At 39.7% G+C, this 23,696-nt stretch overlaps 1 protein-coding gene across 5 annotated transcripts in view; it reads left to right on the top strand.

Moving 5' to 3' along the window:
• The window catches only part of MARCHF3 (membrane associated ring-CH-type finger 3), a 1,103,404-nt gene that overhangs the window by 809,690 nt on the left and 270,018 nt on the right, over positions 1–23,696 (top strand). The window lies entirely within an intron of this gene.

Here is a 23,696-nt window from a genome sequence, read left to right as displayed (position 1 = left end):
AATAATCCTCTTTGTTAAGTACTTCTGTGGCCCTTCCAGCTGCTGCAGATGTCTTGCGAGGTACATTCCGAAAAGGGCGTTGTACTCTATAATGGATCTAATGAGTGCCGAGTAGAGAGGGACAGTGACCTCTTTTTTTCCTAGATGAGAACCCTTTTGTGATGAGGTGTGCCACATAGAAGGATTTCCTGACTACTGTGGCGATGTGATTATCAAAGGAGAGACTACTGTCCACCTGTGTCCCAAGGCCTCTTATCACACTTTCGGTGTCAAGTAGACTACGCCTATGTGGTAGTTCATGGGTACAGAGTTTTTACCAAAGGGGATGACAATGCACTTTTTTGGCAATGAGCTTGAGGCCATGGCTCTGACACTAGGCATCTGTCTCAGTGAAGCCCTTCTGTAGGATGTCCACATCATTTGGGGACTCAGCTATAGCTCCTAGTTTGCAGTCATCTGTGAAGTGTGTTACCCAAAGGCCTTCTGTGTTAGCCTGTACTTCAGAGAAGTAGATACCAAACAGGAGAGGTCCCAGGACTGAACCTTGTGGTACTCCACTTGTCACTGGTTTGAAGTCAGATTTGGAGTCTGCAACTTTTACAGTGTGGGTTCTGTCAGTGAGCCAATTGGCAACCCATCTTGTGACATAGGGATTAATACCTAGTTTAGTGAGTTTAGCTATAATTCCAGAATGGGGGTTGGTGTTGAAAGCCTTGGCGAAGTCAAGATAGGCTGTGTGAACTACACCTTACCCTCGTCTACAGCTTTGGTGACTGCCTCAAAGAAGTTGATCAGGTTCAGGAGGCATGATCTGCCTTTCACAAACCCAAACTGGGTGGGGTCCAGAGTTTGGAGGTTACCAATGTCTTTGTTTATGAGTTCCATGATGATACGTTCCATGGCCTTACAGACCAGGCTCGTCAGGCTAATAGAGCAATAGTTCCTGAGATCAGTGGTGGCTCCCCCTTTCTGGAGTGGAATAACTGTTGCTGAGTGCCATTCAGTGGGCACAAAGCCTAATGTGAGACTATGATTGAACATGGTGCTTAGGTGGGGAGCCAGTTCTTTCTGAAGTTCATGTAAAATGCAGCCTGGGATGTTGTCCAGTCCCATGGATGCTGTGTTTTTGGCTTTAGAGAGTGCAGCTTTTACCTGCATAGTTGTGATTACAGACGCTCTGCATTCTTCCTGTATAGATATGGGCCCTTTAGGGGGTGAGAAGGAGTAAAGTTAGCACTCAACCTATCTGCCAGGACATTGGCAATATCAGTTGGTTCTGTAATTTTCATGCCGTTGTGCTGTAACTCAGAGCAGATCTGGGTGTTGCCATTGAGATTTTTGATAAAACTATAGAATGCTTTGTGGTTGTCCCTAGAATCAGTGGCAATTTTGTTTTCATAGCTAGCTTTGGAGGATCTTATAAGGGATCTCAGCTTCTTACTGAGGCTGACCAGGGAACTCCTCCACTCGTGGGATTTTAGTCTCTTTTGCAACAGTTTCTTCCTTCTGTTGTAGAGTTTGTTTATGGCAGGGGACCACCAGAATGACTTCCTTTTTTTTGGAGGATAGTGTCTTGGTTCTGTTTGGGATAACATGATCCATGCACTTGTGTAAGTGCTTATAGAGTGCATCTGTGTAGGATTCAGCAATCGTAACTGTATTGTCCATCTGCATGGGTGTGATGAAGTTCACCACGTCTGTCTTAAGAAGCATGAAGTTGGCTTTGGAGAAATTTTTTACCATGATTTCTTTAATGGGGGGTGGGGGCAGGATGTTGATAAATAGAGTGATTAGCTTATGGTGGGATCTGACCAATGAGGAGTTGATTTCATGTGTGGAACACCAGTCACTCATGTTGGTAATGACTAGGTCTAGGATATTGTTGGCCCTGGTGGGGGTGTGGATAAGTTGATCCAGGGTATTGGAATGTATGAGTTCCAGAAAGCATTGAGTGAAGGAGTTGGTACATGAGTAGTTTTCCCAGCTAATGGTGGGGTAGTTGAAATTGCCCATTAGTAGGGTGTTTGGTTGAACCCTAATACTTTCCAGTATATCAAGAAAAGAGGAGTGAGAATCCTGGGGCATGGTGAGGTATCTGTAGCAAGCTGCAATTTGGATTGCAGTTTTGCCCATAGTTAGTTGCACCTGGATAACCTCAGATGCATTATGCTGAGCAACTAGCCTGGAGGTGTGGATATCCTTAATGAATATGGACACACCTCCACCTTTGGTGTTCCACTCCAGGTTAGGTGGCCAAAAAGTGTGGTATGAGTTATAGCCTAGTAATGCAAGGGTGCTCTCTGGAGCCTTGAACCAGGTCTCAGTCACTGCACAGATATCAGTGTTCTCCTTTTTAAGGAGTGCCTCGAGGGACTGCATTTTGAGATTTAAACTTTTAGCATTGAGAATCATTACCCTCAGTTTTTGCTTGCCTGTTCCTGTTACGGTGGTGAATTTGTCATTTGAACCATTCCTAAAAAAGGCACTATAGGGGCAGCAAGAGCCTTAGGCAGTATCCGGAATCCCAGGGGTGACAGGTGCAGGCCATCTCTGGCAAAGCATCGTGTTCTGTCGACCATGTCGTCCCAGGCAGACAGATACCACATCCCCTTAGAATGACACCAGAAGCTTAGCCAATTGTTGAAATCAATCATTTTGTCCTTGTACTGTGGTATCATTCTGGGCAATGGCAGGATGCTTCTCAGGGCTAGGGTCATACCTGCCTGGGCTACAAGATTAGAGACCTCTTTCATGTCTCTTTTCATGTAGTCCAGGAAGGTATGTCTCAGGTCATTCACACCAACTTGGACAATGACAGAGTCATATTTGTACTTGTGGAGTGACCTGAGTGCGTGGGTTATGTGGCGGATCCTGGCACCCGACAGGCAGCTGACAGTAACTTTCTCCTTATTTAGCCTGGTGAGTGGGGCATCAGTGTGCCTGACTATAGAGTCACCTATGACTAGTGTGTTGGATAAGTTGTTTTGCCTTATGGGCTGTGGTTGAGTGGCACACTGAGTCTGTGGGCTATCTGTCATTTGGGTTTTGTTGGGGGGTGGAGGATGCTTGCATTTCTGCTTTGGAAGTCTCTGTTGCTTGTGCAGATTATTATTGAGAACCTCCGTGAATGTTTTTGTGTTTCTATGTGTGGATTTTGGTGGTGTAGGTTTAGTGGGACTTTGTGATGAGTGTGGTGTGGTACAAGTGTTTACCTTCTCCTCTTGACTGTCAAGTACAGTCTTGGTTGGAGAGAGCTTTACCTCCAGTTTGGCTAGATAAGTGCATCTCTCACAGGTTGTGGTGTTGGGTGGTAGGAGGAGAGGGTTGTCTGTGTACATGAGGCAATTGCTACATTGCCCCAAGATGCCCAGATTCATCAGATAGATAGGAGAGAACACTGGGAGCTGACCCTTGGACATCATCATCAACATCATCATCTTTCATCTTTTCCCGTTAGGGGTCACCACAGCGGATCATCTCTTTCCATTTCTTCCTATCCTCTGCATCTTACTCTGTTACACCAACTGCCTGCATGTCCTCTCTCACCACGTCCATAAACCTTATCTTAGGCCTTCCTCTTTTCCTCTTACCTGGCAGCTCCATCCTTAGCATCTTTTTCCCAATATACCCATCATCCCTCTTCAGCACATGCCCAAACCAACGCAATCTCGTCTCTCTTGCTTTGTCTCCAAACTGTCCAACATGAGGTGACCCTCTAATATACTGATTCCTAATCCTATCCATCTTAGTCACACCGAGTGCAAATCTTAACATCTTTAACTCTGCCACATCCAGCTCTGACTCCTGCCTTTTTGTCAATGCCACTATCTCCAATCCATATAACATAGCTGGTCTCACTACCCTCTTGTAGACCTTCCCTTTCACTCTTACTGGTACCCGTCTGTCACAAATCACTCCTGACACTCTTCTCCACCCATTCCACCCTGCCTGTACTCTCTTCTTCACCTCTCTTCCACATTCACCATTACTCTGAACTGTTGATCCCAAGTACTTAAACCCATCCACCTTTACCAACTCTACTCCCTGTATCCTCACCATTCCTCTACCCTCCCTCTCATTTACACACATATATTCTGTCTTAGCCCTGCTGACCTTCATTCCGCTGCTCTCTAGAGCATATATCCACTTCTCCAGAGTCTCCTCAACCTGATTCCTACTTTCACTACAGATCACAATGTCATCTGCAAACATCATAGTCCACGGGGCCTCCTGTCTGAGCTCATCTGTCAACCTGTCCATCACCACTGCAAATAAGAAAGGACTCAGAGTTGATCCTTGATGTAATCCCACCTCCACCTTAAATGGATCTGTCACTCCCACTGCAGTCCTCACCACTGTCACACTACCCTCGTACAAATCCTGTACCACTCTTACATACTTCTCTGCCACTCCCGACTTCCTCATACGATACCACAACTCTTCTCTAGGCACCCTGTCATATGCTTTCTCCAAGTCTACAAAGACACAATGCAACTCCTTCTGACCTTCTCTGTATTTCTCCAATAACACTCTCAGAGCAAACATTGCATCTGTAGTGCTCTTTCCTGGCATGAAACCATACTGCTGATCACTAATCATCACCTCCCTTCTTAACCTAGCTTCTATTACTCTTTCCCATAACTTCAAGCTGTGACTGATCAATTTTATCCCTCTGTAGTTACTGCAGCTCTGCACATCACCCTTATTCTTAAAGATAGGTACCAAAACACTTTTTCTCCACTCCTCAGGCATCCTCTGACTTTCCAAAATTTCATTAACCAATCTAGTTAAAAATTCCACTGCCATTTCTCCTAAGCACCTCCATGCTTCCACTGGTATGGACATGCCTGAATAAAAAACTACTTTCTCCAGACAAGTGAGGAAAGTGAGTATAAGAGCTGTTTTTTTCTAAACAAGTGAGGAAGGTTAGTACAAAAACTGTTTTCCTCTAGGTAAAGAGGAAGGTTGAGTGCTGTAGTAATCTATAGCTTATTTAATGCTAACAACAAGTTCTGAACAAGTGCTGAGCACAAATAAGTAAATTCAAGTGCTAAAACTAAGAATCTGTACCTGGATCTTGTGGTAGATAGGCTACCTAGTGCTTATCACTCCCACTGATGAGCTGGAATGCTTCCCTCCAACACAGAAAGCCTTGGGGGGGGGGGGGCTCAGAAGCTTACAAAAAGTCCTGGATACAGCAAATCTGTATATGGACTAGACTGTTCACAGGAAAGTTGGGAAACAAGTGCAAACGCAGGCTTTTAAATCAGAAAGTTGAAAGAGATGGAAAAACTGCCCAAACGGCCAATAAACTACAATTTCTGGGCCAGAAACCACTTTTGTGGTAGATAGGCTACCTAGTGCTTACCACTCTCACTGATAAGCTAGAAGGCTCCCCTCCAACACAGAAAGGCTTGGGGGGCTCAGAAGCTTACAAGCAGTCCTGGATACAGCAAATCTGTATCTGGACTAGACTAGTTTCAGGAAAGGTGGAAAACAAGCGCAAATGTGGGCTTTTAAACCAGAAAGTTGAAAGAGATGGAAAAACTGCCCAAACGGCCAATAAACTACAATTTCTGGGCCAGAAACCACTTTTGTGGTAGATAGGCTACCTAGTGCTTACCACTCTCACTGATAAGCTAGAAGGCTCCCCTCCAACACAGAAAGGCTTGAGGGGGGGCTCAGAAGCTTACAAGCAGTCCTGGATACAGCAAATCTGTATCTGGACTAGTTTAGTTTTCAGGGGTGGAAAACCACTGATAAGTTAGAAGGCTTCCCTCCAACACAGAAAGGCTTGGAGGGCTCAGAAGCTTATAAACAGTCATGGGTACAGCAAATCTGTATCTGGACTAGACTAGTTACAGGAAAGGTGGGAAACAGCACAAACGCAGGCTTTTAAACTAGAAAGTTGAAAGAGATGGAAAAACTGCCCAAACAGCCAATAAACTACAATTTCTCAGCCAGAAACCACTCTTGTGGTAGATAGACTTGTGCTTACCACTCCCACTGATCAATCCAGTATCTACAGGAAGGACAGTTATTCTAATATGTTCCTCCACTTTGACAGCGGTATCCAATGCAAAAAACAATGAAGTTAAAGTTCTTGGTCTTTTTGAAACTAAGAAGAGCCAAATTATAAATATTTGTAGGTAGATTGTCTCACACAATACAAATGTATGGTTGTATAGATCTGTTTAATATAAAGATTTCTTTAACTGTCTCCAATGAGTCAAGTAAAAGAACATGGGTGTGTATCTTGCACTCCCACTGATAAGCTAGAAGGCTTCCCTCCAACACAGAAAGGCTTTTGGGGCTCAGAAGCTTACAAACAGTCCTGGTTACAGCAAATTTCTATCTGGACTGGACTAGTTACAGGAAAGGCAGGAAACAAGCTTAGAATTTTTTTTTTTGGAATGTGGAAAGGGAGAAAGGAGAAACAGAAGATAATTCAAAATTAAGGACCTAAGTGGCTTGCCCTTCACAAATGTTCTCTCTGTATTAGGTAGAGTGAGCTAGTGACACTAGACTGGAATAGTGCTGGGACAGAGCTGAACAAGTGGGACTGGTAGGAGTGTCTGAAGTCAAAATATGATCTCACTGTACTCAGTTGAGTGAGCAAATGAGATAGACCCAGGAGGAGTGTTCAAACACAAATTTTACAGGAGGGGCGGGCAGTTCCAAAGCCACCAAGATTAATACCAAACAAGAACAGGGAGGGTGGGCAGTAAACTAACTGCAGAGACAGAGAGAGACCACAGTATTCTATGAAACAATTAAATAGAAAAGTAAATAAGTACAGAGAGACACAGACACAATATTCAATGAAACAAATGGAAAAATGAAGCTTCTAGAAAGATGGCCACCACTTTGCAGCTTAATCAATGATTGTCAAGTTTTCTTACATTAAACTATCTCCATGTCTTAGGTAAGATGAATCTGTTCTTGTTGCTGAGATGTCTTCCCTGCCTTGCTCCTGAACAGTCCTGGTTAACCATTAACAGCCAAGTTGAAGAGTGAGAAGGCAGTGCATTCAGTACTTTTGTACCCCACTGGTGTGCCCTCAGCTGATCATCAGCTATCCAGGTGCACCACTTTTCCCTTGTGTCCTCAGTACCATCTCCCAAGCCTGAGACCTCACCAGTGATGGATTTGACAGGGGAAGTGCAGCAGAACAGCCCGCAGCATCACATACACTAGTCCTACACACCATGGGATTTTTTTGGGGGGGTACCCTAATTGGGGGAGCTAATGATGTCAGCTGCATTACTGCATGCAACATAATTTAACTCTGCCCCTCCAGATGCCCTTGCTTTACTGGTGATCCCCCTTCATGATTATGATACATAACCATCACCAGGGATGTTTTACATCATAGGCAAAAACCCCTTCCTTCTCCCTGGAGTAAGTAAGCTGGCAAGGCCACTCTTTCACCCCTCTACCTTCCCAGATTCTCCAGCTACTGAGCTGCTGGTTGATCTCAGGTCATCTAGTTTGTAGTTATGGCTCCATTATTATATACCACTGAACCAGGGATCATGCATTAATTTTTTACAGAACATCTTTGGTACCTCAGAAGAAATCAAAGACAAAATACTTTGTTAAAGCAGCAAAAACAGAAAAAAAAGTGGATCATATCATCCAGAAAACAGATTGATCAGTTAAAAGGAGTACATTTTGTTCTGTTACAGCCTCCAGATCTCGTCAGCCAGAAACCAGTACTTCTTAGGCTGGCATGGTTATTTTACCAGATCACTGGCACAGTGAAATGCATTTGATTTCTTTGATTCCATATGATCCTCTACTGTCATCAGTGTCTGTAAAGCAGACTGTGAAGCAGGCTGTATCAGTAGTAAAGATGTTTGTACAGGCATTAGCTACACTAAACATTTTGCAGGAAGTGAATAAGCTACGGGAGCCTCAGATTTATTTGCTAGAGGAGTATATGGTTTCTTTGGTTATTAAGGCTCACTGTTTCTATACAGGAAGGGCCAGCTCACAAGTATGTGTACATCATCCATTAATTACAAAACATTTACTTAAGTAATTGCGTCTGTCTCCTCAAAGAAATTTTGAGGACCAGCATCAGTTTCTGTTTGCGATCAACAGTTGTCTGAGTTCAGTCTCCAGATATGTGTTGGTATTGATGAAGGTCTCTGAGAAAATAATTAGAGGATCTTCTCCTTCTTCATCTAGGAAAGAGGACTATTCAGTTTACTGTGAAAATGCTGCAACACAAAATCTCAAAAATCAAAATCTTGAGACCATAATATTGGAAGACCAAAATGTCGAAGACTATAATATCAAAATTCCAGACTTGTTGCCCTGCAAGACCCATATTAACAGTTGTTCCTGGGTCCAGACCTTTTGAAGGACCCATGGCAGTACTTGTTCCTCGCTCTGCATTCTAGATAGTTTCTCTGTTCGAGTTGTTTGATATTGTGATCTTCAACATTTAGGTTTTTTTGATATTATGGTCTGTAGATTTTGATTTTCAAGATTTTGTGTTTTAACATATTCCTAGTAAACCAAATATTAATCTTTCCCACCATTTCTTGCCCTGGTTTATTCACTCTTATCACAAAGACTTCTCTTCTCAGTGCTTAGGATCTCTTTCACAGTAATTTGCCTCCAGTGAAACAATTAATATAATAGGTGAAACATTGAATTGACCTGTAACATAGTTCCTCACCTAAAAGAAGATATTTACAAACTATTAAAAGTTCCCAAACGTATAAAGGATTCCTCCAGTGTTTAAGATTTCTCAGGATTTATGAAAATGTGTGCTCATATACTCAACTACCAGTGCACAGGTTAGCATACCATTTGTATAGATGTGATAAAATCATCTTACATTTATGCTTTAATCTGAAGGCTTACAAGCTAGGCTAGGCTTTCTTCTTTTTCTTAGAAATCTCTAGTACCTGTGGGTGTGACTGACTGTTCTGAGTTTTTTGCTGTTTTTCCGAGGTCCTTAACAATGAATGCTGTGGTGCGATTCCTCCACTTAACTGAAGGACAGTTAAGGGCTATTTTTGCTAAATCTTTATGGTAGTTCACCAGTTAGGTAGTCACCAGTTTCTGGTCAAGTGATACTCTGTGTTGACTTGGTTTTGCAGTTTGCTTTGTCCCTTTATGTTCCCAGCCTGCTCTCTTTTGGAACTCTAAGGCAGCGTAGAGACTGCTCCTGCTTACTGGCAATCACTTACTTTCATTTATAGGTTCATAGATTCATATGTAAGTACTAGGCCTACTGCCCTTGCTGACCATTTTAAGCCTAGCCAGTTTCCCTTTTTGTGGTCAACATAACCTATCCCATTTGGTTATAGGCTAGACTTACCCATCCCATGATCAATAATTATATATTACCTCTAATGAGAATAACCAGGATCATACCATAGATAATTTGAAGAGACCCATGCATGGGATAAAGCATTTCAAGCATGGGATACATTTTCTGTTTCCCATCCATAGATCTAAGTTGTGCTTTCAACTGGACATAGATGAACAATGGTATCCTCTGCAAGATATACTGTCCCTCCACACCATTCTGTTGTTGTTGCAGAAGAGCTTTAGATCCCTAGAGATAGTATTTCCTGATGCCATTTGACTTGCTGATGTGCAGTAAATCCACCAATAATATATTATTTATTGGTAATTATATATCGATAAAGCATATGTGAGGTATAAATAGTTGTTAAATTTGGAGTCAGCTCACACATTACACATGTCAGTATGCAGATTAACACTACATCACAACCACCAAACAAAAGACCCAGTTTTGATGAAGGTGCTAGAGAAGCATTACCTAAAGCCATCAAGACCTTATGTAAACAAACCTCGGCTATTTAGCACTACTTACTCTGACACATCATCACTTGTTATTTCAACCACAACTAAAGTGATTCAACATGGCTCCATGCCTTCTCTCATAAGGACTGCTGAGACTGCAACAATACACAGTAATGCATTAATAATATGTGATTCTGGTTAGGCACACTGATGCTCCACTCACACATTGTGCAGGGACAGGATCACATTCAGATGTCTGGTATCATGATTCTGGATGTATATACAGCCCTTAAGTCTCTTTCCCCAGCTGTGATTGCACTCTCATTGTCACCTACATCTGAATGAATGACCTTGGATGTTTTACCTTGGGAGAGATGCAGGGAGATATAGTTGAATTATGTATGCATTTGTTGAAGGCAGGGTAGACACCCATCTTTAACAGTATCTCACCTTCTGCAATAATGATGATGAAACAATTCAAATAAAAAGAATTTAAAAATAATTGACTTCAACAAATGGCTTATTTACTGGTGTCATTCCAGGGGTATCCAGTGTGTGTCAGTGATTGGCAAGATGGCCAGATTTACTAGGGATGTCCCTCACCTCTCTCCCCACAGCTTCCACATACTAGCTAAAGTCTTTTCTACCCTCATAGTACCTTTTTTTTAGACAAAATTCAATTGATAGATATTTAACCCCACCTATGTTAAGGTGGCTCTGTTTAGTTTCAAAGTAGTCTAAAAATAAATTGCCTGATTTGGAGGCCTGTCTGATGATTGAACATATTCATATATGCGTTGCTACAGAAACAAGATTTCATTGATCTGAAAGCACTCCTTCTATAACAGGATACATCACCTACTACTCTTTCAGACTGTCTGGGGACAATGGGAGAGTATCTGTTTTTATGTGCAGAAATGTTAAAAACTCCAGGATTCTGAATTTGAGTTCCTTGACATTTGGTAATATTTTATAAAGTCAGTTACCACTTATTTTTCATTTGTAGATCCTCTTCAGTGTCACTTGAGGACCACAGAAGGTACATTCAAAAGATGAATTCTACATCTATTAATTCCAGTACCATAATTGTTCAGGACTTCAGTTATCCATCAATCAACTATGAGTGCTACACAACTTGCAAAAATAGACCTAATTTTTTCCTAGATTGTATTAACACCAACTTCCTAGAACAAATTGTCCAGGTTTCAATGACAGGGTGAGCTATATGTACTTTGTCCTAATGAATGCTTCTTTTGCCTGCAAACATCCTAGTGTTATCCCCTCTTTGATTGAATATAATCAACAGACTGTCACCTTTTCCTTCAAAATTAATATGAAATTTCCTCCAAAATTAACTGCATTCAGGGATGTACTACAAAGGCAGACTTATATCACTGTCTGAGGGCCTTAAGAATTTCAGATGTATTTTGAACCCTGCTGTCCCGCTCCCTAAATCCATCAGATTTACTCTTGTTATTGACGACCACCTCAATACATAAGTCACTACCTATTAGGCATATGTATATAGGGGAATTCAAGGGTAAACCCTCTAATAGGAAGATGGCATTATATGGTTCATATACACATTTTCCACCATCAATCGAAGGAGGAATATATGCATGTCTACAATAATCTTAAACGTGTTACTAGAAAGATTAAGGCTAAATGTAGACAGAAGGTAGCTGACTTTTCAAAGGATAATCAAAATGCTTTTTACAGCTATATTAGTATTGTATTCTGATCATGGTCTTAGACATAGTGAAAAGCAAAATATGGACTAGCTGCATGAGGGAAACAGGTCTTTCTCAATCGCATAAGTGGACTCCCATTTATGTTTAAGAAATTGTTAGAGATCTAGGCACTTCTGTTGATAGTGAACATGCCTTTATCAGTTACAGTAAAGACATTTTTTTTCATTGCCCAATTAATTATCAGTGGCATATCCCCAAAATCCGGATGGGCCTTATTCACCCCCTTACTCAGATAATCATTGAATATAATGCTTTGTTTGGCATGCTGGAAAGACCTCAGTGTTTCCTAACCAAGAGAATCAAAGGGTTAGGCTCCCTTAGCTATAAGACTTGGTTAAAATGTCTTTCACTTTTTTCATCTTGTACAAACTCTTGTTGGGAGACATCCATCTTGTCTTTTGGGCCATGAAGAACCCTGTTTTACTACCTCGTCTACCTCAAAAACACTGGTAATGTTAGCAACACTCGCCCCATGTGACATTGCAGCATAAATAGGAATTCTTGGAGACACAGGAATAGTCATTCTAAAATTCTCAACTTACATTATAACATAAACATAGGACTTCTTGGAGAGAGATTTATTACCCAAATGATTCCCTACTTGTTGAACAAGTTCCCCTTGTATGTTAACTGGTGTAACAGTTTACACTCCTTATAGTTAAGTGTTGATGATTACATGGATTCACGTACGTTTACCCCAGAGATTAGTAGTCTTATCCTTATCAAGAAGAGAGGTAAACCTACATCCCAGGGTGCATGGCTAACTTATATGTTGCTCTATCTGTCTGGCTAGTGCAGACCTATACAGGAACACTTCCTATAGGTAATGGTTGTGGGTCCATTTCAGACGATAGGGTTATACATCAGGTACCTTATCTGTAAGGGCAGACAGTTATTTGGCATACATATTGTATTACTAAAATTTGATGTTTTTACAAATTTAAGGTACTTTCAACAGTATACTATCCTCTAGGGCAAAAAGATGAGGTGCGTCTACCAGCTAAGACCGCTGAATTGCTGACCTCCAAATTTTTTTGTCATGAAATGTCTAGAGGACTGACAATGGAGTTGTTAATCGAAGACATACTTGACTGAGGTTAGAGGATTTGCCTAAATTTGTGAATACTAAAATTTTATATCCCTCCCATACTCTTTTGTTTATCAAGTTTACCACTGACTTCTTGAAGGCATTATATGAAAAAGGGAAAATTACTAACTCCTACTGGAAGGCTTACCATCCAGAAGCTACTCAATTTCTAATAAATACAATCATATGAAAGAAAAACCTATCTAGCAATCTTTCTTGATTATGCTTGTTAATATTTTGTAATAAAGCCCTTAGAATGGTGATTGCAGTAATGCCTTTTTATAGGGTCATTACTACCTACTGTTCATATTTGCCTTTTAAGTACCTCAATATTTCTCTTTGTATAATGCAACATTCTGAAGCATATAAATTAGTCAGTGTTTCTTCTTGTTTGAAATGTATTTTAAAGCATGACAAGTCATTATTACTGTGATTATTTTATTTTATTTACAAAGGAGAGCATCCTTAAAGGTTAATTCTGATCAAGTGCATGTTGTGTTTCAGTCAGTCTGCTGATGTTTTATTCTTGGAGTATTAATTTTAGGTTCCTTCAAAGTCAACTTCATGGCAGATGTGTGTAACAACACTAAATATCCTAGCTGTCTTGCTTATGAACCTTTTCCGGATATTTTTACAAGAAACATCTCTGTGCAGAATTTAAATGCTGCCTGAATGCAGTTTTCTATTTACAGTCTCTACGGTCTTCATAAGAAGCACATGGGCGCTAGACATTTTTGGTAATATATACTGCATTTTTATACAGTATGCAGTGCTATTTACCAGTGCAGATTCTTGTGTTGGTCCTGTGTAGGTACCAATAAAGATTTTAATGTGATTGTTTTACGATCTTTGTATGGTTGGGGATGGTTAGGCTTCCTATGGAAATACTGTTATATATATTTAACTAATTACTACTTGTTGCATTGTTGTTGTTTGTCTTTTGGCTTTTCCCGGTTAGGGGTCACCACAGAGGAACTCCGGTCCGCTAATGATTGGCAGTTGTTTTTTATTGTTCCATTATCTGCACTGTTAATATGACTAATTTATATTAAAGTAATCAGATTTCCTTGCTACCATGCAGCATAATGGAAATTCTATTTCTTCATTGACTGTTCTGGAGATATTAGTTCAGCACAGGCTGCCTCTATGTATGCAGGTCTACCTCATATACACATGACAATATTCTTATAACCAATAATTGGTACTGCTGTTAGTTTGAAAATCTTTTACCGTATATCGAAAGCTCCTGGAGAACAGTCATGATACTGGCTGGAAATTACCGAAATGTTATGACTTAATATTAACAGTCATCTGCAAAGAAGACCTATACATTTGTGTAACAATACTAATCATAAACATATATAGCTGCCAACCTCTTAACCCCAGACACATGGATAAATCCAGAAATAATCAGGGATTTTTTTTTTAATATAAGTGGTATTAACTTGAGAAGTTTTCAGAATAAGAGAATTATGCTTTTTCTAATGTGAATGAAGTGTGTAACTTTAATTATTGTTTTTATTAATTATATGCCTCCACTTTTTCTCCCAGTTTCGAAAGGTTGAGGAGGGATTAGGAAGGACTGAGCAAAATTTTGAGCCAAAATCAGGGTGACCTGAAAATCAGAGAGAGTTAAGGTGCATGTTTCTCACAATCCCCATCTGGCTGTGGTGATTTTATTTCTTCCTGCATTCGCTTATAAAAAACAGGAAGTTAGTATTTGACCACACCTCCTAGAAGATTTCCTTGGAACTTTATTTCCAATAACCTTTTCATTTTCTGGTGATTTCTCCAGATTCCTTTCTGTGTTACAATGGCTAGCTTACTTTATGCTATTATTTATATTTACCAATTTTCTGGGACTGTCATTTGAAAGAAAAAAAAAGTTTGACATTGGCTGCAAGTTATTATCATCTACTGTGTTTTAATTTATTTTCTTTTCTCAACATGCAGAAACCTTAGGGACACAATACGATGAAGTTTTTAGGAGTATGGATTAAATAGGGTTCTATTATGGTAGCTAAGGATATGCAGGAAGAGATTAAACAAAAGATAATACAAAGACTGAGAAACTGGAAGCTCTTATTTATGGATATGGATAGTAAGATACAAGGTGTGTAAATATTTTTAGTCCCTTTACTTTTATATACAGGTGAGGTATATTAAGGAGTTGCTGACAATAATTAATAAAGAGTTGAACAAATTTTATCTGGGAGGGAAAGAGGGCAAGGGTCAAGTGGCATAAGTTGACCCCTCTGATAGAACAAGGTGATTTAGGATTACCTGATTTGAAGGGGTATTTTAGAGCTACTCAGTTAAGGCTAATATACATAACACAAGCAGAAAGTTATAATTTAAAGTGGAAAGGATCCTAATGAAATGGGAGAAATTCAAGAAATAAGGAGAGAGTGGAATTTTAGATGCAAGATCCTTAAAGAGAATAACAACGCCAAACAGAACATTATATTCACAAAGGAACAGAAAGTATTCTGAGAACTAAGCCAACATGAAAATGGAGAAACGAGATTTTCCTGACAGGGATGACTGCTTTGAATTTACTGGAGAAAACCGGCAGAGGAACCAAGGTATTGGGAGCAAATAACTAGAGAGGGAAGAGTTACAGAATGGGATGAGGCCAAGAAGATATGTGAACTGTAGGTTAGAGACTACCTTCCCTACCGGGGATTGATATCAGAGTATAGGCAAAGAGAAAGAGGTAAGGGAATCCTAAGTTACTCCCTCTGGTAGAGTTTTGTAGTTCAAGCTGTAACAGAAGCTGCTGTTAAAAACAATAATTAGCAGAACATATAAACTATTGCATGATAACTATAAGAATCAGTCAGGAGAGGTTAGAAAAGTTTGGAAAGAGAGTTTAGATGAGCAATTTAAAAAGGAGTAATAGGAGGACAGATGTATGGTTCCCATGTTTAAATTTTTTTTGTATGGTTCCCATGTTTATAACAAAGTCTAGAATGTTTGGGAGTTTTGCTTGGAAGTTTTTGCATAGCCATTTTTGTACTGCAAGCAGACTGCAAAGAAATTTTCCTCAGGTAGATGGCAAAAGTTGGAAGTATGATGGGGAAGAAAGAGGTGATTGGGAACATATATTCTGGGAGTGTAATCAGTTGGCAGACTTTACAAGTTCCCTACAGAATACACTTGTAGAAATATTTGAGGAGCAAATGAATGTAACAAAGGAAATGATTCTTTTGAGCTGGGACACAAGATCCAATAGCCTAGACATAGTAAAACCTTGTTAAGTTTAATATTGGTTGCTGCCAAAAAATAAATTACCAGAAAATGGAAAATAAAGTCTAAACCAACTGTATTTGAAGTATTGAATACTGTGACCGAGATAAAAAAGTGTGATCTTTTAAAAAGGGAAGGAGCAAATTACATAGAAATAATTGGAATTTTTGTGAACAATACACGCAGAATAATGTTGAGGAAGAAGAGTGAGGTTTAAGGGAAGGTATGAACTGAGCGATTTATGTAATGTTGGACTGATAATAGTTATAAAAAAGAACGTATGTAATGTATAATGTATGTAACTGGAATCACATTAATGTGCTTTGTTTTCTTTTATATTAATGTATGTTTGCCTATGCCTTAAGTGATAATTTAGTAAAGTTGTTAAAAGCACATCTGGTGCTTTGCTACTACCTTGCTTTACATTAAATTCATTTGTGCTGATGTTTTTGTCACTTGTGGTGTCAGTAAGTAATGACTACATTCCCATTACTAGTATAGAATTGATACATTCTCTGAATGGTGAGATTTTCTGATTCATTATTTGATGTTAGGTATATTTCCTTGTTGTAGCAAATTGACTACCATCCTAAGTTCTGGTGTTTCCAATTCAAGTGCATGGGAACATTTGTCATAGTTATGTAACAAATTAGTTACCATCTTCCAATTCAGTAGTGTTCTTTATTTTAGGAAGCAGTTGCAATATATATATATATATATATATATATATATATATATATATATATATATATTTTTTTTAATCTAAATTTAAAAATTGGCAAATATACATGTGCATGAAACCAAAAGTCTAACCAAAGATGCTTTCCTTTTCTCTAACAGCAATAAAAAAGTGAAAATGTAAAGTAACAAAATCCACTTTCTTTTTTTTTCAAAGACATACATGCACTTTGTACTTTTTAGGCATATTTATTTGTCTACCACAAGCACTTATCCTTGCAGTGAATTCTTGACTGAAGAATACATTGATTTTTAGTTAGGAGCCTCTGGTGTCTTTTCAAGTTGTTTGATATGTCAAGTGAGGTACATTCCAAATGGAACAAATTATTCAATAATTGGCCCAATTATTGCTGAATATAATAGGGTAATGACCTCTTTAGATTTGGGAGATATCTCGTTGGTGATCAGCTGTGCTAAGTAAAAGGACTCTGTGCTACCATTGCAATGTGATGATCAAAGGAGAAGGAATTATATAACCAAGTACCAAGGTAACAACACTCTAATTCAAGAGTAGGGGGGTGATAGTTTACCAAATACAACATTGTTTAATTTTTTGTAGTTAATTTAAGCCTGTTGTTAGCACACCAGTTGTTTACAAGTGCAAGTCCTTGCAGCAGGGCTTGGGTGCCACTAGGTAAGTTAACAATGACTTTCAGTTTACAGCCATTAGCAAAGTTGTTTTAGTCAGAGCTCCTGGTCTGTGGTCTGGAGTTTGGAAAAACACATACCAAACAAAAGGAGATCATAGTACGGAGCTCTGTGGAACACCACTGGTTACCTTTGTGCTGTTTGGTGAAGCACCTGCTAACTGCATCATATGGGTTCTGCCTTTCAGCCATTTTTTATCCATCTTCCTACATAGGGATCTGTTTGTAATGCATTGAGCTTACTAATGGTGGTAGCATATGGTAGAATGTCAAAGGCCTTGGCCAGGTCGAGGTATGCTGTGTGTACAATATAGCCACTCTCAATAACTTGTATTCTTTCTTTCAAAGAAGTTTATCAGATTTATTAAACAGGATCAAGCCAAACTGCTGGGGGTCTAGCCTGATGACAATTTTCACGTCATAGTTAATCAGGTCAATTATAACATGCTCCATGGCTTTACATATCAGACCCATCAGGCTAATGGGTTTCTAATTCCCAGAGTCAGTCATGGGGCCATCCTTGTGGAGTGGCTTCACCACTGCCTTGTACCAAACTTTAGGGATAAAGCCAGTAGATATACTCAGATTAAATAGATTAAGTAGAGACTCCTCCAGGGGTTGCTTGTTACGGTTTATTAGACAGCCAGGTATATTATCAGGTCCTATGGAGGAGATATTTTTCAGTCTTCCAGAGTACCCTTAGTACATGTTCTTTAGTGATGATAGGAGATCTGAGTGCTTTTGGGATAAGTGCACCTTGAGTAGGCACTTCCATACTGAAGATGACACTGGATTTGTTAGCTAGTGTTATCCTTGATTTGTGGGTCCTTAGATTTGCTTTACACTTTAAGGAGTTTTTTTTCTTTTATTGCAGAGTTTATTTATGCTGGTGGTCCACTAGGGTGGTATGATTTTAAATTTCTGTGCTTTATATTTATATCTGGTAGGTACTGTCATTTCTATATATTTATCTAAGGGAGCGTAGAACTCTTTGCATACCTGCATGCTGAGGCAATGTTTGGGATTATGCCGTAACTTCATCATAGAATTTGATGAGATATGTACATTTGAAATCCTCGCATTCAAATGTATTGGTATCTACCAGTTTACAGGTTCTGCTGTTGAAGGTCACTATTTTATGATCCATCTTAACTAGTGAAGGAGATACAAGGGGTATAGTACATGAAGAAGCCAAATTCTTAAGGACTAGGTCAAGAAAACTATGCCCTCTAGTAAATTTGTTAATAGTCTATTCTGGGCAACTTTTGTTCATGAAATCTAAGAAATGTTGGGTGTATGTATGGTACATTTGAGATGTAGGTGCTCCATTTTATTGATGTATAGTTAAAGTCTCTCAGAATAATGGAGGGTTTGCTTATAAGGAGTTCACTGGTTACATTTAGGAACCTTAGATGAGGGACACATATGGTGTTTTGTAACAAACTCTAAACCATAGTTGGTTTTGTTTAGTGTGATTTGCAGTTCAATGAGCTCTATTTGTGGGTCCCTTGAAATCCATCTACAGGTGATATGGTCCCTAACAAATATGCAGACACCATCACAGTTACTATTGGGCCTGAAAGTTTGATAGCACAAAACCCAAGTATGGAAGGAGTGCTTTGTGAACATTTAAACCAAATTTCAGTAATTATACAGACATGGCTGCACTCCAAACACATGAGTGCATTAGGGGCAGGAATTTTCTTACTGAGACTTCTGGCATTTAGCAAAGCCACATTCATGTGATCCTTTTTTGTTTTTGATATTTTAGTTACCTCGGGATATCCGTCTGCTGGACTCAACCTAAAAAGACACTATAGGTGCAACAAAGGCTTTAGCCACTGTGCAGAAGCTTTGGAATGAGAGGTACAAAGCATCCTTAGAAAAAGCATGTCATCCCATGCTGATACATACTTGCTCCCCCTGGAATTATACTATTTATCCCATTGTTAAAGCCAGTTATCTTCCATTTTTACTTAGGCATCATTCTTGGAGAAGGAAGGATTCCACTCAGAACCAGTCTTGCCTGTATTTGTGACATACATGGAGAGTTCTGACATGTCTAACTGCATGTCCGTAAGTGTTTTGCTTGCCAGGTCATTCACTCCAACATGGCCCAAAACCATGTTGTAGTCTTATTTACAAAGTAAAAGAGCCTTAAGGGCCTTTGTGAAAGATAACTGACCATCACCCCATCTTTGTTCAGCCTAGTAAGACAAGAATCAGTTTGTCTGGCTATACAGCCATCAGTGACTATAACATTTTAATTTGTAGAGTAGCCCAGTGTTCCAAATCTGAGATTATTTAAATCCTGGTAACTCTTTGGTGGAAGTTTGCCAGAAGATGATTTTCACTGAGACTTTGTCCTCTCAGAAACAGAAAGCTTTGGCAAGGACTTTTTTTTAGTCTCAGCATAAAATATAGGTTCATAGGTTTGTACTAGGCTAACTGCCCTTTTGGGCCATTTGAAGCCTAGCCAGTTACCCCATGTGAGAATCAAACCCTGCACCTTGTGTCTTTAAGGTAAACACCTTAACCATTACACTATCCTCCCACCCCTTTTAGCATAGGTTGGTGTGGAGTTTTGTGGAAGGGTGTGATGCTCATAGTCTGTGTGTTTTAGTGATTGTGAGGCCTATCTTATTACGGCTGAGTGCGCCTCCAGGTGTTTCTGAAGTTACCTCGTACCATGCCTCTTGGTATCAAATATTCCTTGTTCATATTTGCATTAATAATTCCAAAACTATGCTACTTAAAAAGGTATCAGAGTATTTTATCTTGAAGCATACATGATGGCAAACACAATTATATTGATATTTCACCTCTGTCAATGTGAATTTGTTAGAACTGTAAGGTGATAACTTCATTTTTAAAGGCTTAAGCCACACCCACTGGGAGTTAAAGGTGCAGACTCAAAAGAGCCGTCCTGGAGGGAATGAGTTAAATACCTGCATTTCTCACCAACAGAACTTGTTATACTAACTACAAGTTCATTTTTTGGGAACATCAGGCATTTGCTTCTCTGCCTAAGACTACCAAGTGCTATGAGGCTGGTAAAAGGAGGATGACAAGCAGGCTAACCTTCCATAATAGTCCAGGTGTTTGGAGAATTTGTTTGAAATATGGAATACTATATTCAGTTAAATGAAATTATCAGACTTTACTGTAGACGAAACAACCAGATGTGCTAAGTAACTATTGAATCTGCACTATGCAGAGTGACTACAAACAGCTCAAATGCAACAAAGAGCAACGGCAAGCTAATTTTGCTGAAGTAGTGTAGCTCTGGTCTGTAAGACACTACTTTGCAGATCATTTGTGTGCAGAGTGGCTTGATAATTGTAAGCAGGTACTTAGTTAGCTATTGATCCAGGAGGATCTTTAGGTGGCTACCCCTCATTCCCATAAAGGTTTTAACCCTTGTAATTAAATACAAATAACCCAGAGCTGGGTAGAACATTTACATGTTACACCTATCCAAGGAATGAGGATGTTACTAAACCAAGGGTGAAGTTACAGTTTTACATCCATTTGTCCGATTACATTTGAATAGGTTAAGGGAAGTAGTTTGCTTTATGTGGAGAGGAAGACAATTCCAAAGAAGTAGTATTCTCTGTCATACATATCTCTTCCTCTAACATGTTTTATTTATGTTGCAGAAGAGATCAAGATGTCTTGATCAGGTGTTTATTTCACTATTGAAGATCCGAGGGTTTAGGGTGTAATAAGGCTCTGTACATGAGGCACACATTACCTTTTAGTAGCCTGTATGATACTGAGAAGAGGGACAAAGCTTTGACATGTTCAGTGCAGTTTTTATGATTTAGGCCCTTGAGTTTCTTGGTAAAAATTTGTTGTGGTGGTTCAAGTTGTGTTAAGTGTTTGGACAGGTACATACCAAGAAAGCATTATACTCAACAGTCGGCCTAATAAGTGCTGAGTACAGTACAATAATCATATCTCTGGACCCAGAAGCCACACCCTTACTAATAAGCTGCACAATGAATGAGGACCATATTGCAGTAGCGGGTACTTAGTGATCAAAGGACAGTTTGTGGTCCACAAAGGTTTCCAGGTCCCTAACTACTGAATCAATTTTCAGGGGTGTATTGTTGAAGTGATAGCTATAATGGACTTCATGTTTGCTAAAGGAGACTGTTATGCATTTATTGGCATTTAGTTTTACTCCATGGTTATGACACTAGCTGCATGTTTGAGAAAGGCCCTCTTGGAGGATCTTGGTGTCCTCTTTAGGGTTTATAGTGACCCCAGTCATCTGCAGATTTGGTCAGTGACAAAGTTTTGCTTTGACCTTAGAGAAATAAAAGGGCAAAGAGGAGTAGTCTGAAGACTGAACTCTGTAGTACATCACTAGTGACAGGTCTTTTGGAGGAGGTGGAGCTACCTGCCTCAATTAGCTTGGTTAAATCTGTGAGCCAGTACTATCCAGTGAGTTGCATAGGGATTAACTTTTAGCTGAGACAGTTTATCAATGATATGTAAGTTTGAGATGGTAACAAATGCCTATGCAAGGTCTAGATATGCGGTGTGTACTGATTTTCCCTCATCCATTGCCTCAGTAACCTTCTCAAAGATGAGGCTAGTCACACTTATGGGTTTATAATTACCCAGGTTCATTGATGCCCAGGGGTTGACTGTTGCTGTCCTCCATTTATCTGGCACAAAACTTGTTTACTGAATAACTTATGTACAAGGTTTTACAGGTCCTGTCTTGGAATGTTCAGTAACCAGCCTGGCATGTTATCTGACCCCACAGAAGCAGTGTTCTTGGCCTTGGAGTGTACTTTGAGGACTTGCTTTTGGGGGATTTTGTGGGAGTAGATGCTGGTCTGTGATCTGGGACTGTACAGGGAGAGAGGGGGTGAAGTTAGAGCTAAAGCTGTGTGGTAGTATACTGACTATGTCTGCAGGTTTTCACTATATGATATAATTTACTATTAGATCTGTGTAGTACTGAACATTGTTTCAAAGTTTCTAACATAAAGGTTTTATGGTTGTTTGTTGCCTGGGTGTCCAGTTTTACCTCTTATCTAGCTTTGGTTGATTTGATTAGAGACCAGAGTTCCTGGTTAAGTTAAGCAAATGCGTTTTTGTTGTGTTGATAGTTACATTTTTTTATTGTAGGGCCTGGTTAGATTTGCATTCCACCACAGAAGTTTATTTTTAAATTTGGCACTGTGTTTTCTACAGAGTGGACAGATGCATCTATGCAGCTGTTCACATGTGCATAACATTTTGTCAGTAAAAGATTCTGCATATGTAGTGGGGTCATCAGGCTGGAGGGGAATGCTGAATTTAGCCATGTCATCACTCAGTTTTCATAGATTAACCTTTGCATAATCTCTGAATTCCAAGGTATTTGAGGTTGCTTCCGGCTTCAGTCTTATGGTGAATGTGACTGATTTATGGTCAAATTTGATGAGGGAGGGAGTTGCAGCTGGTGGGGAATAGAGTTGCCTCATATTGATGAGGACCAAGTCCAGGATTTTGTCTCCCCAGGTTGGGGTGCAGACTAACTGGTCCAGACAGTTTATATTTATGAAGTCAGAAATTTCTGGGTATACATGTTAGGGTATGTATAAGTCTCACAGTTGATGGAGGAGTAGTTGAAGTCCCCTAGGAGAATGGTGTCTGGCCAAATGCATAGGAACTCCATACCAGTCAGGCAGGAGGTATGGACCAAGAGGGACATAGAGGGGGGTCCAACAGTAAGTTGGACATGGAGGATATCCAGGTCGTTAGCCTGTCTAATGAGTCAGAAGGTGATGTTTTGTTTTATGAATACACAGACACTGTTGCCTGTAGTGCCTTCATCTAGTGCAGTGCGTCTGAACGTGTGGTAAGTGTTGATACCCTACACTGATGGGATGCTCTCGATGGTCTTGAACCAGGTCTGTTTGATGGTGCATATATCAATGCATTCCAGGGTAGGGTCTGAAGTTTTTTGTTGGTGCTTCTAGCACTGAGCAGCAGTACGTATATGTTATTTATATTTTGTTAAGTCTGAAGCTTTTCAAGACTGACATTCCCTAGAAAAGGCGCTAGCCTCTTAGCCAGGTTACTAGAAAATCATCAAAAAGACACACCGCTGTTAGAGTAAAGCTCATTAAGAAAATAAAAAAAAAAACTTATCCCAGGTCCTGGAGGGCTGATTTTTAGTCAAATTTGGTGGAAAATTGTCACAATCATTAGCTGTGCACCTTAGTATATAACAGCACAAAGCAAATGAACTATAGACCACACAAACATGTGCAAATTCTAACAATACAGAAAAGCTGAAAGTATTCAAGTGAGCATACTGCCCAATAGCAAATGACACTCTTCAAGGTTCCACAGCAGTTAGAGGCCCAGAAATGGCTATGATGTTTCTCCATACTCACTAGAGTTAAACCAAAGCAATTCATAGACAGATTG

Source organism: Protopterus annectens, chromosome 2.part0 (assembly GCF_019279795.1).
Source record: "Protopterus annectens isolate FY-2018-M chromosome 2.part0, PAN1.0, whole genome shotgun sequence".
Taxonomy (NCBI): domain Eukaryota; kingdom Metazoa; phylum Chordata; order Ceratodontiformes; family Protopteridae; genus Protopterus; species Protopterus annectens.
The sequence above is the reverse complement of the archived record's forward strand: the minus strand, read 5'-3'. Positions and strand labels throughout refer to the sequence as shown.